The sequence below is a fragment of the Mesoplodon mirus genome (assembly GCF_964341445.2).
Source record: "Mesoplodon mirus genome assembly, chromosome: 3".
Lineage (NCBI taxonomy): Eukaryota > Metazoa > Chordata > Mammalia > Artiodactyla > Ziphiidae > Mesoplodon > Mesoplodon mirus.
Window position 1 is genome coordinate 71,265,264 of NC_138978.1, and position 12,949 is coordinate 71,278,212.

The 12,949-nt window shown below is 36.8% G+C and overlaps 1 protein-coding gene across 4 annotated transcripts in view; it reads right to left on the bottom strand.

Moving 5' to 3' along the window:
- The window catches only part of ZZZ3 (zinc finger ZZ-type containing 3), a 111,964-nt gene that overhangs the window by 47,884 nt on the left and 51,131 nt on the right, over positions 1-12,949 (bottom strand). The window lies entirely within an intron of this gene.

The window sequence follows — 12,949 nt, forward strand, 5'->3', positions numbered from 1 at the left end:
TTTCATTACTTACAACTTCATTTCTGACACAAAGTATATTTATTTCTCCATGTTGTATTTCTGTACCAAACCTGATTAAGAAACCAAGTAAAAATTGAATATCCTTCAAAAATAACTGCCACTGAGGATATTCTGTAAGCTGTTAGAAACTGAGTTCCAAAAACATTTTGAGCATGATGGTTGAGTCCAGTGAAGTGAGGCACTGATATCTGTAAAGTGAAAGATGTTCTACTTATTTTTGCTTTTTAAATAAAACTTAGCAAATCAGTAGTACTACCTATAGTCACATGCTACCTAATATCAATATAACCACTATGTGATTCCTGTATGTCAAAGACCCCTTCAAATTAACTAATATTTTTAATCACATATTTAAAAGGAAGTAACTATAACACAGAACCTTCAAGAAGGCTCCTAAGTCTACATACATTATACATTCCTGAGTTCTCTTTATCTTATTAACAATTTTCTCTTAAAGAATTCTCATTAATTGGCTAGGCATGTTTCCCATCCTTGCCCTTGCAGAAACCATGATTCCTCTCCCCCAAACCACTGGTTTTTCTCTAAATAACCAGTATTCATATTTATTATCATTAGTATTACTGGCTTCAATTTCCCAGTATGAAGAAAATTCACAAGTCTCTGATTCCTAAGATTCCTTTGGTGTTCTTCTTAAGAATGACAGTAATACTTAAAATGTCAGTCTAATTATAATAGATCACCATGATTTGGCTAAAATAACCCAAAGTTGTTTTCACTGTAAAGTGAATGCCAGCTGAGGCCAACAGTTTCTCTAAATGTATTATTAGGATTCTATAACCCTGACTTCAAGAGAGAATCTACTAATATTTTTTTAAAATTCCCCACTTAAGCAAAAAATTAATAATAACTGACTTTTCCTTGTTAAAAACAATGATTTTCATATTTTTGTACCAAGCAGCTCTACTGGTAAAAATAAAATAAAAATTGTGGCACATGCTTCCAATATATGTATACTTACTTATAAATTATGTTTTACTGTACTTATTACATACATTATAAACATATACAAAGAACCCCCAAAATTCTTAAGAATAAGGAAAAATACATATAAATAGCACTTTCTTCCTATCTCCCAATGGATTTTCTTGAGCATCCTCTGGTATGCACATACCTCACCCATACTTTGTCATTCTTTTTACTGTGTTAAAATTCACATAATAAAAAATTCACCATTTTAACCATTTTAAAGCATACAATTAAGTGGCATTTAGTACATTCACAATATTGTGCAACCATCAGCCCCTAGCAACCATTAACCTGCTTTTTATCTCTATGAATATGCTTCTTCTAGATATTTCACATAAATGAAATCACACAATATGTGACCTGTTGTGTCTGGCTTCTTTCACTTAGCATAATATTTTCAAAATTCATCCATGTTGTAACATGTAAAAGTACTTCATTCCTTTGTATTGATAAAACTTCATCTTTTAATCAATTCATCAGTTTATGGACATTTGAGTTGTATCCACCCTCTTACTATTGTGAACAGTGCTGCCACAAACATCTGTGTGCAAGGGTTTTTTATCTGAATACCTGTTTTAAAAAATTCTTTTCAGTATGTATCTAAAAGTGGAATTGCTGTATCATATGGTAATTTTATGTTTAATATATCAAGGAACTGCCAAACAGATTGCTACAGTGGGTGTACCATTTTATTTTACATTCCCACTAGCAATGTATGAGGATTCCCACAACCCATTTTACAGATATCTAACTGATCAAGAATACAATTTGACACAAAACACCAACTGGTCTATAATGGGCATGTTTTGACCACCTACATTGCCCACCAACCTCTTTCCTAGAAGATATCCTTGCAGAAAGGATATGCCACAACAGACTGCCTCCAGCTCCACCCCACCTCCCTCCCACAGTAATTCCACCCCTGACCATTGATAATTTTGCCAGGGATAGAAACCTGACCGAGGAGAGTCCATCTACTGAAAAGTCAATAACCAGGTTCTCTTTAGAGAATGTGAGAAGCAGCTCTGCAGAATAAAGATGACGCAGTGTGGGGATCAGGGCAAGCACAGTGGAAAGTCACTGCCATTTGCAAACTGAAATTATGGGGGAAAGTAGGCAAAAAGTGTGCAAAGAAACATTGGTAAAGAGAAAAACCACAGTCCGTGCTGCACAAAGAGAAACAGAGGTAAGAGAGTATAATCTTGGATACTGACAGGTTATAATTTCATGAGGCTTGGTTAGACTTTATTTCCTGACACTGGATATTCATAAGACTGTCTACTATTTATTCAAGATAAACTTTTTTTTAATTTGACATACTTTAAATGGGTTTCTGATTCCTGAAACCAGCAAGTTCTTACTAAAACAAGCTCTGACCACCTTGACTTTATTTCTCTCACTAGTTTTAAATAACCTGAAGAGGTTCCTTACTAATTAATGGATTTTAATATTTTGTATTCAAATTGAATACCTTTTGAAGAACCATACAAAGGCTTTCACAGGAAGTTTTTAAAAGAATGTGAGTATCATTCTTTTTAATCCACACTTTTATAGCCTTCCAAATAATGTGTTTTTTTCCCTCCCTAAAGACTCCAGGTTTCTTGTAGTAATAAATCTTAAAAGATGATCTTTCAACTTGTTCCTAGTACCTGTTTTTCTCAATCTATTCAACAGAATTCTTGAGTTTTTACCTTCTTAAATAGGAAGCTGAGTGCAACTGTATTGTGGTCAATATTATAAAAGTTGCACAGTCATCTAGAAAAAATCCTGACCAGTCAGACCAAGATTCATATATTTTCCCTACTCAAGAGTTTTAGATTACCCACTCTAAGAAACAATCCTCTGTAACATCTAAAAAGTTCACCTTCTATCCTGGAATTGCAAATAAAGTTTCAAATAATTGTGACAAGCTAGTAATTTCTAGTTATAAGCTACTACTCTAACAGGCAACACACCTCAAATATAAGCAAACTACAAATCTGTTAGGGTATCTGATCATTTCACAATAACTTCAAAGGCACAGGATATGTCTTGTCATATTTAATTATTTCTAGTATCTACTCAAAATTATGAGTTTGTACAGAGAAAGGTGGATAATAACCTCTGATGAAAACCTTTAAATAACAGGACAGACACACATACATAGACAGGGACACACATTTTCTTTCAAGTCCTTCAATTCAATAAAGACAACCTCAACCAAATTCTTATCATTCCATATGCTTTCTAAAGGCTGCTGGCAAAACTCTAGATTGTAAAAATATATCTGAAGCCATATAAAACATTCTGTTCATACCAAACTTGTAAATTTGATTTATAATACAATGACTTCCTCTCTTTGGGTCTGGTATTAACAACTGAGCTTACTTTTTTTTTTTTTTTTGCGGTACACGGGCCTCTCACTGTTGTGGCCTCTCCCGTTGCAGAGCACAGGCTCCGGACGCACAGGCTCAGCGGCCATGGCTCACGGGCCCAGCCGCTCCGCGGCATGTGGGATCTTCCCAGACCGGGGCACGAACCCATGTCCCCTGCATCGGCAGGCGGTCTCTCAACCACTGCGCCACCAGGCAAGCCCCTGAGCTTACTTTTTTATGTGACCATGTAAAAACATTATTTTAACCAGGTATTGTGTTCAGACAACCATCCCTGATCATGAGACACACACCCTTTTATCTCCCCACTCCCTGCCATTATCTCTTCCCAGTTCCTGAGTTTAGTGAACTATGTGAATTATTATGCAGGTTATTCATTTTTTTCTTTTGAAAATTTAAAGTCTAGATGTTTTTAAGTTAAAAAAAGGGAAATCATCACTAATACTAACTCCATAAATTCAGAATCTTAAAAGTCAAACTAATGGTATAAAAAAATTTCTAGTATGAAAAGCATGCCAAATTTTTCTGACATTTTTCAAAGCAGGATAAGGCTTGACATATCAATGATGATACATCAACCAACTAGTAAGGCATGGACGCCTCAAAGAGCTTGAGGTTCACTGTATGGTACATGTTTACAGGAAATTATAATTTGCTATGACAAAGAACACAAGGAGTAATTAATCAGTCATGGGAAGATATGAAAGATCTCACAGAGAATATGTTATCTAAACTGTGACAGCCTTCTCCCTTTGCAGACAGGGAAAGGAAGGTAACCAGGGAAAGGGGGTTAAGAGTGGACTAGAGCAGGCAGTTAGGCATATGAGAAATTCTAGAGTGAAAGAATACAATCATCAAGGAACTAAAGGCTTAATCTGTTTCAAATATAGAGAGGCAGAAAGTAAAGGAGAATATTTTAAAATCATACAATAATTCATTTTAAAGAATAGGTTTTGGGGCTTCCCTGGTGGCGCAGTGGTTGAGAATCTGCCTGCTAATGTAGGGGACACGGGTTCGAGCCCTGGTCTGGGAGGATCCCACATGCCGCAGAGCAACTAGGCCCGTGAGCCACAACTACTGAGCCTGAGCATCTGGAGCCTGTGCTCCGCAACAAGAGAGGCCACGATAGTGAGAGGCCCGCGCACCACGATGAAGAGTGGCCCCCGCTTGCCACAACTAGAGAAAGCCCTCGCACAGAAAGGAAGACCCAACACAGCAAAAATAAATAAATTAATTAATAAACTCCTACCCCCAACATCTTCTTTAAAAAAAAAAAAAAAAAAAGAATAGGTTTTATTTTAAAGACATTTATGCCAGCTACAATACAGGAATCCATGGGGGAAACAATATACTCATCACAGAAAGCAACTGAGGAACCATTTCCAATAATCTAGAAAAGAGAAGATAGTGGCATTAATTTAAGATTAATTTAAGAAAGTGACATTAATAATAAAGAAATAAAGTTGAATCAACATTGGTGGGAGAGGAGGGTATGGTGAAGAAGTAACTGAAGAAAAATAGGAGTACGTTTTTCTAGACTGGGCAAATGAAAGACCCTACCAACTAAGTAAAAAGATGGTGTTGTTGGGCTTCCCTAGTGGCCCAGTGGTTGAGAGTCCGCCTGCCAATGCGGGGGACACGGGTTCGTGCCCCGATCTGGGAAGATCCCACATGCCGTGAAGCGGCTAGGCCCGTGAGCCATGTAAATGGAGATATCTTATAAACGGTCCAACGTTCAAGAATAATCTGATTGGACATATAAATTTGGAAATCCATCAGTATATAAGATGGCAATTTCACAGCAGTGGGAATGCCCAGAGAGCATGCAAAATATGAAGAAAGTAAACAACTGAAGCCTGAGCAGGGCCAAAAGTAAAGGGAAGAGCAGACAAAGAGAATTCAAAATCACATATATGGATAGACAGATAGACAGACATATATGAAACAATAATTAGAATTACAGAAATCAAATCATGTCAACTTTATAGATGAGAAAACTGACAACCATAGAAGTTAAAGACATTTACCCAGCTCCATAGTACCAGTTTAAAACAGTAATGGAAGGGGACTGGAACACTCCTCAAATCTAGTCCAACCTCTGAAAATAATTTACAAATAAAAAATTTTTAAATATTGAGATTCTACAATTAAATGAGTTAGCATTTTAAAAACATAAACACTGGGAATTCCCAGGCAGTTCAGTGGTTAAGACTCCGTGCTTCCACTGTAGGGGGCCCAGGTTCCAGCCCTGGTTGGGGAGCTAAGACCCTGCATGCTGTGTAGTGCAGCCAAAACTAAAAAATAAGTAAATAAAAAGAAAAACACAAACATTATCTACTCATGATTGGTGCCTTAAAAAAAACTCTAATTTTGACAGAAAATATTATATTTGTTGCCTTTAATCTGACTCTTCACACCCATATATATGTTTTGAAGTGTTTATTAAGAAGATACTTTAGGTTTTGATTGTAATCTTTTTCACTCGCACTTCCTACCCTCATTGCCAATAAACTTTTAGCATGACCCTTGCTCTCTAACTAAAGTTTAAGCAGAGCAAAATAATCTTATGCTCTTATATTCTGAGACCTATTATTTAAAACATGATAAAAATACATTCAAAAATTATGGGGAAAGATAATGTGAGATAAGTGAAAAGTAGCAAAGAAAGAAAGAGTTCAGCCAAAATTTTTCAACCTAATACAAATGATAAAAATTCCAGTCCCAGGCAAAATAGATTTCTGCACAATACTCTACATTTAATTTTATTTAAGAAAAAAATATATACAAGAAACTGGATTAAACTGATATTTGTAAAAAGGGAGCATTCACCATGGCTTTCTGAAAGTATAATACAGAAAGTTTGGTCCAGCAAAAAGATCTGAAGGGTCTAAGAAAAAGAGCTAACTAAAATCCAGATACATTACATTACTCCTTAATCATTTATGGCTATCATTCTAAACCTAGTAAACAATGTTTCATATCTTCTTGTATGTCACTTTCTCTTTTACCCTCCTCCTGAAGTATATATCAACCAGTAACCCAACTTTTTACTTCTGCTTCAACCGTAACAATACCTAATCAACACAACTAAAACAATGTCAAGTTTCTTTTACCTTCATTCTTCAGTTCAAATTGTTATTATTCCAATTTCTCTGACTTAAACTGCTTAGCAAAAGAAGTCACTTAAACTGATTTTTAAGGTATAACTAAAAACTAGGGACTTCCCTGGTGGTCCCCAGTGGCTAAGACTCCACACTCCCGATGCAGGGGGCCCGGGTTCGATCCCTGGTCGGAACTAGATCCTACATGCATGCCGCAACTAAGAGTTTGCATGCCACAACTAAGACCCGGTGCAGCCAAATAAATAAATAAATATTTTTTAAAGATACAAAAACAAAAAAACTAGCCCTCAGTGTCACAGGAACATCAACAAAAAATCATTTCCAAATGGCCAAACCGTAGGCTGGGCATGAGTGTCATGAGAAGAAAACACACCTAATGTATATTAAAATTAAATCAGGGCTTTCCTGGTGGTGCTGTGGTTGAGAGTCCGCCTGCTGATGCAGGGGACACGGGTTTGTGCCCCGGTCTGGGAAGATCCCACATGCCGTGGAGCGGCTGGGCCCGTGAGCCATGGCCGCTGAGCCTGCGTGTCCGGAGCCTGTGCTCCGCAACGGGAGAGGCCACAACAGTGAGAGGCCCGCGTACCGCGAAAAAAAAAAAAAAAAAAACCAGAGATTTTCGCTTCCAGTTATGACAGAGTACCTAACACTGAATACCCTCCTGCTATACATAACTAGAAAACTGGAGAAAATATAGAAACAATTACTGTTAGACAATGGACAACAGGCAGAGCAGAACTATGACCTGTGAGAGAGGGCAAACAAATGAGCCAAGCCCTAGGATCACACTCACTTTCTTCATAGAAGTACCATCAGTATCATGAAATAAGAAGGGGTCTGGATGAGCAGAGAGACAGAAAACAGGGTTTGGGCAAGCTGAAGCAGCTGGAATTTGTGGAACAGAGCACCAAAGAAGAAGCAAAACAGAAAAGGATGGAACACAGAAATCTAGAGTCTTTGGCTTGAACATAAAGCTGCACATATAAAACATGAGATTCCACAGGACCAAGCAAAGAGTAACTACCAGTATTCTCACGAGGCTAGCTAGAGTCATTAGGGTTTCAACTAGCCAGAGTAAAGACCTTTTTAAAAGAGACATCAGAAAGGCCATGGCATAGAAGTGAGGCTAAACTAGATCAAGAGCACAAGCTACTCTGGAGTTCCTCCTAACAGAGCTAAAAGTATAAGCCTTATTAAGACCAAGCTTATTATCAAGTAAATTAACTGCCTGTCAGATCAAATTTCAACACTTTTTAAAGAAAGAACAAAATCCAGACAGTCAACAACATATTTACAATGTCCACCACACAAATATTACTAGATATGTGAAAATAAAATCATAACACACTACAGAGAATTGTCTACTGAGAGAACCCTGAACAAATTACTCAGTCTCCTCTCATCACTTTACAAATTTCCCCCTGTTAAAATCAGAAATTAAAGAGACAAGTAGAAGCAGCTTTCCATAATAATGCAAAGGAAATGTGGTAGAGAGATTCCACTAAAGAAAGAGGGAGGAAGGGAGAAGGGTGGGGAGGAGGAGTAGAACGGTCACAGACAGATCTTCCCACTAATTACTCTACATTATAATACCTGATGACATGCATCATCACAGAAACAGTATATATGGTATAGGCTACTAATACGTAAAAATACAACATTTTTAGCCTACTATAAAAATTTACAGAAATAAAGCTCCTGCAACTAAAGGCTAAGCTTCAATCAGTCTCAAATAAATGATAAGTATTTTAGATGGGTTTTATTTCTAATGAGTATTTATTGCCATGTATAAAGAAACAACTATTGTTTATTCAAAATTTAGATACCTGGTAACTTACATAAGACACAGCCTCCAAATCAGAAAGGAAGCAAACAAGAAAACCCACAATTAAAAAAAAAAACCAACACTTCATGAACTAATGCTCATTTACTAATTCAAAAAGAAATTTCTCAGTGCATCTCTCAAAAATCATAAGACAATTCTTACAAGCTTGGTTATTCTTGGTTTTCAAGTTGAAAGAAAACTGAAAGCAATTAGAAGGGAAGGCTGAGTTATTAGAAGGTAAGTACCATCACAGCACAAGTGACTAATGAAAGTCAACAAAATTTAAGAAGAAAATCATAAGAAGCCAGAGAACTTAGAAAAGAACATCGAAAAGAAGCCAGTCTAAGAGCATAAAAAGTGGAGAAGCCCAAATCATTTAACACAGGTGAAAACAGACCTTCTGGCAGTGATGCCAGAAAAAGTATCACCACATAACCTCTGCCAGGAAAGATGACCCTAAATCAAAAAGAACAGATTAAATTACACTCGAGTATAAATATAGTTCAATCACAGGCAGATAGTTACTTTTGGAAACCACTGACATTAGTTGAAATAAAAGATGTTGGTATTCAAAGGAAAAAACAAAGAATTCACTGAATATTTTGACTAGTCAATGGCTTACTCCACTTCAACCCAAAATTTTATACTTAGGACACTTATCTCCCTCCTCCCATTAATCTTTGTGTCAAACTACTGGGGCCAATCTGGCTCTTGTATTCCACAGTGTTTTCCCATGAGTTTTCCCTAGTAACTTTTGACTTTAATATACCTAATTGCATTCTAAACTACCCTCCATAAAGTATTTTTTGCATATTATCCAAATCCTCTATGTAAAGTCAAGTTGTAGCTGTAATTTTATTTCCCCAGTTTACTGTACATGGGAGTTACCCTTCACAGACACACTAACAAAATGTTCTTCAAAACAATGAACACGGGCTTCCCTGGTGGCGCAGTGGTTAAGAAGTGGTTAAGCCTGTGCGCCACAACTACTGAGCCTGCGCTCTAGAGCCCACAAGCCATGACTACTGAAGCCCCACGCGCCTAGAGCCCACGCTCTGCAACAAGAGAAGCCACCACAATGAGAAGCCTGCAGACCGCAATGAAGAGAAGCCCCCACTCGCCGCAATTAGAGAAAACCCGTGCACAGCAATGAAGACCCAATGCAGCCAAAAATAAATAAATAAATAAATAAAATTTATTTTAAAAAAAACAAAAAAAAACAACAACACAGGGCTTCCCTGGTGGCGCAGTGGTTGAGAGTCCGCCTGCCGATGCAGGTGACGCGGGTTTGTGCTCCGATCCGGGAGGATCCCACATGCCGCGGAGCGGCTGGGCCCATGAGCCATGGCCGCTGAGCCTGTGCGTCCGGAGCCTGTGCTCCACAACGGGAGAGGCCACAGCAGTGAGAGGCCCGCGTAAAGCAAAAAAAAAAAAAAAAAAAAAAAAAGAACATTAAAGTATTTCATTCAATAAACAGGTTACTTACCTATAAGGCTGATTCTCTGACAGATAAAAACAAATAATTATGATTACAATTAACAGAGCTTAAACTTGGGCTAACAAATTTTGAAAACTGGGTATCCAAGATCTGCTCCATTAGAGTCCTCAACCTAGAAATCCCAAAAGTCCATGGAATAAATCTTTATCGGATCAGGGAACCTAGTTCAGACTATCAATTAAAAGACAGAAGTTCTAACCCCATTTCTACCCAGAATTCATCATACTGTAAGTAAATAACCTAAAAACCTTGATTATGAGTTAGGAAACAGGGACTATATACTGCCACCTATGTTGTCTATTTCCAAGTAGTTGTGGGTGTCAAATGAGAAACTAGATGAAATTACTTTGTAAATTATGAAACACAGTACAAATGTAAAATTATTTTATCCAGGGCAGGATGACAACTCTAGCGCTTTCTAAGCCTAGCCTTGGAGTTTTCTGGCCCTTTGAAAGAAATTACCTTGACAAACAATAAAAGTAGTCTCATAGGAAGTAGTGAATCTAGAAGAATTGATGAGGATTTTCCTATGTAGCTTCTGAAACTGATGAAGTATCAAATGATTCCTCATAAGTATTGTGCAACAAAAGGACATATAATTATTTAGTACATTAATGTTTTCAGAGAATCAAGTTTGAAACTACAATTCTTGTAATATTCCTTAATATGATTTGAAAACAAGATTTTTACCTGAACACTACATGAGCAACACTCTTAGTTGAGCAATAACTATCTTACTCTTAGGCTTTCATTATCTAGAAACTTACAAATCAATATCAACATTAGCAATATTATCAATGAGTTAAATCATTTGTAAGACCTCAAAAATCTAGAAACCCTAAATCTGACTTTCCACCCTCTATCTGTTCATAAAAGCTTTCATGAAGCTATCCAAGGCCCTTCAAGTACAAATTTAAGTATTCTTGTACAATGAGAATTCAGAGGCAACTGACCAAATCACATTTTTATTTGAAAATTTATTTTCCAGTGACTGCCTTGTGAATTAGAAGGAAAGCTCTGAACATTAAATCCCAGGACCTGAAATCTTCCATATCTTCTCTCCCTAGAACCAGAACTTCAAAATTTAGAGGTCAGTTTCAGTGTCTCTGATTCAAAATCAGCAAAAGGTCCATTCTCAAACAGAAAGAGCAATCCACAGTTAAGCACATGATCTCAGTTAGTCCAGCTATTTAGGCCAAAAAGCGAGTCATTAGGTGTTATCTACCACTTTAACAGACTCTATCAACCTTGAAGATGAGAGTGTCTTGAGCTGAAGTATATTTCTTTTCGATTCCCCACCCCCTAATCTTTAAGAAGGCATATTCTAGTAAAATACTGCACAGCTGCAATCACACCAGAGAAGAAGATACGCTTTAGTCCCTTGATCACAGTGGAGTTCTCCATTTGGATAAATAAATACATAAAAGCACCTATGGGTTTATATGCTGGAGAAGAGGGATGGCATCTAGAGAGGAAACAGGGCAAGCACCCAAAACATCTGCAGGCTCTTTTCTCTGGTCTATGGCCTAATTACCATGAATCGGGTCTTCGGGTCTAAGTCTAGGACTTGACATACAATATCTTTTCAAACATTTACAAGTGATTAGATGACCTTGTATATGGTATCCCTGCAAACAAGATGGATAAATTATAGGATGAATGCTAGGATAGAAGGTTGCTGATTAATTAATGTTAATTCAAAGAACTGTAACTGGAACAAAGAGCTATGGCCTCCTGGCTCCAGACAAAGAGCTACGTCACACTCAGTGCCTTCTATTCATAATATGTTTTCTAAACTGGCCATCAGGAAGTACTCATTCCCTAGTGGTGGAGATCTGTGTGTGCAGGGGGACAATAATCCATCTATCCCAAGTGTCTTTTTTTTTTCTTTCTTTCCCCAAAGTACCATTTTCCAACTGCCAGAAATTTATTTGAGAATTAAAAGCACTAGACAGGTATCATGATGCTATTTTCAACAATGACAATTTGGGTAAAAAGAGTCAAAACATTTTCTCTAACCATCTCCTGGTTCTAGATAGGAACAGGGATTTTACTGGAAGAGATTACATGTGGTATGATCAAACACCTCATCCCACTTTTTCTTAAATTATCTTTAACCAAGATGCTAATCAAGATGCTCCCTCTCCATCCCACTTCTGATCTGCTTCCTTTGGGGGGAAAAAAAAGTTAAAAGAGAAGGGTCAAAGGTGCTATTTTCAAAAGATTTGGAAAAAGCAAAAAAGCAAGAAGGAATGAATTCTGTTGCCCAAAGTCACCCAACAAGGCACTAATTTAAGTTGAGAACACTGTCCTAATAAAGCAACTATCATCCAAATTCCAAAGTACTCTGTATATCCTAAGAAACCCATGAAACTATTGTTCTCATTCTCAAAGGTTTAGGAATATGCACCTCACTCTTCAAATGTTATGGCCACTATCTTTAAAGAATCATTTTATAGGAACATCACTCTTCAGAATCACCAGAAGAGCTCTTACCAAAAAAGTAACATAATGTACTAATGGGAAAATATTTTCCATGATTAATAACCAGTTAACCCTTAATAAGAGAGTACCTCTTTTGCCAAAGACACTATAAAAAGCAAAGAATAGAACAGAATATCATTTTGTAAATATGCATACTTCCAGACTTTTCGGTATTTCCCCCAAGACACATGCTCTGCTTCCTAGTGCCTGCAGGAAAAAAATCTACTTTTGAAAACTTATACATGATACTAATGGTAAGAACTCAAATTTATCTCAAATTGAAAAAACTTCATTTATGAATTGTTTTTCATCTCAAACTGGACTTCAAACATTTCAAATACATGAAAATGCTAACAGTTCCACAAAATAAGTAAAATGCTCAGATAGAATGATCTATGAAACACAATATTAAAATGCTGTTTATAAAGAAAACAGAAGAAAATTTTCAGAAAAGAGACCTATGCTAAAAGGCCACCATGTTATCATGTACAAATCTAAACTATCTATAATGCGTGGCAAAAGATTATATTCTACAAGCAGGATTTGATACTTTCATCCAATATATAGCAGGATCTGACAGCTGCCACAACAAAAACATTAAAAAGTTCCTCAAATAAGTATTTTTACAGTTTATATAATC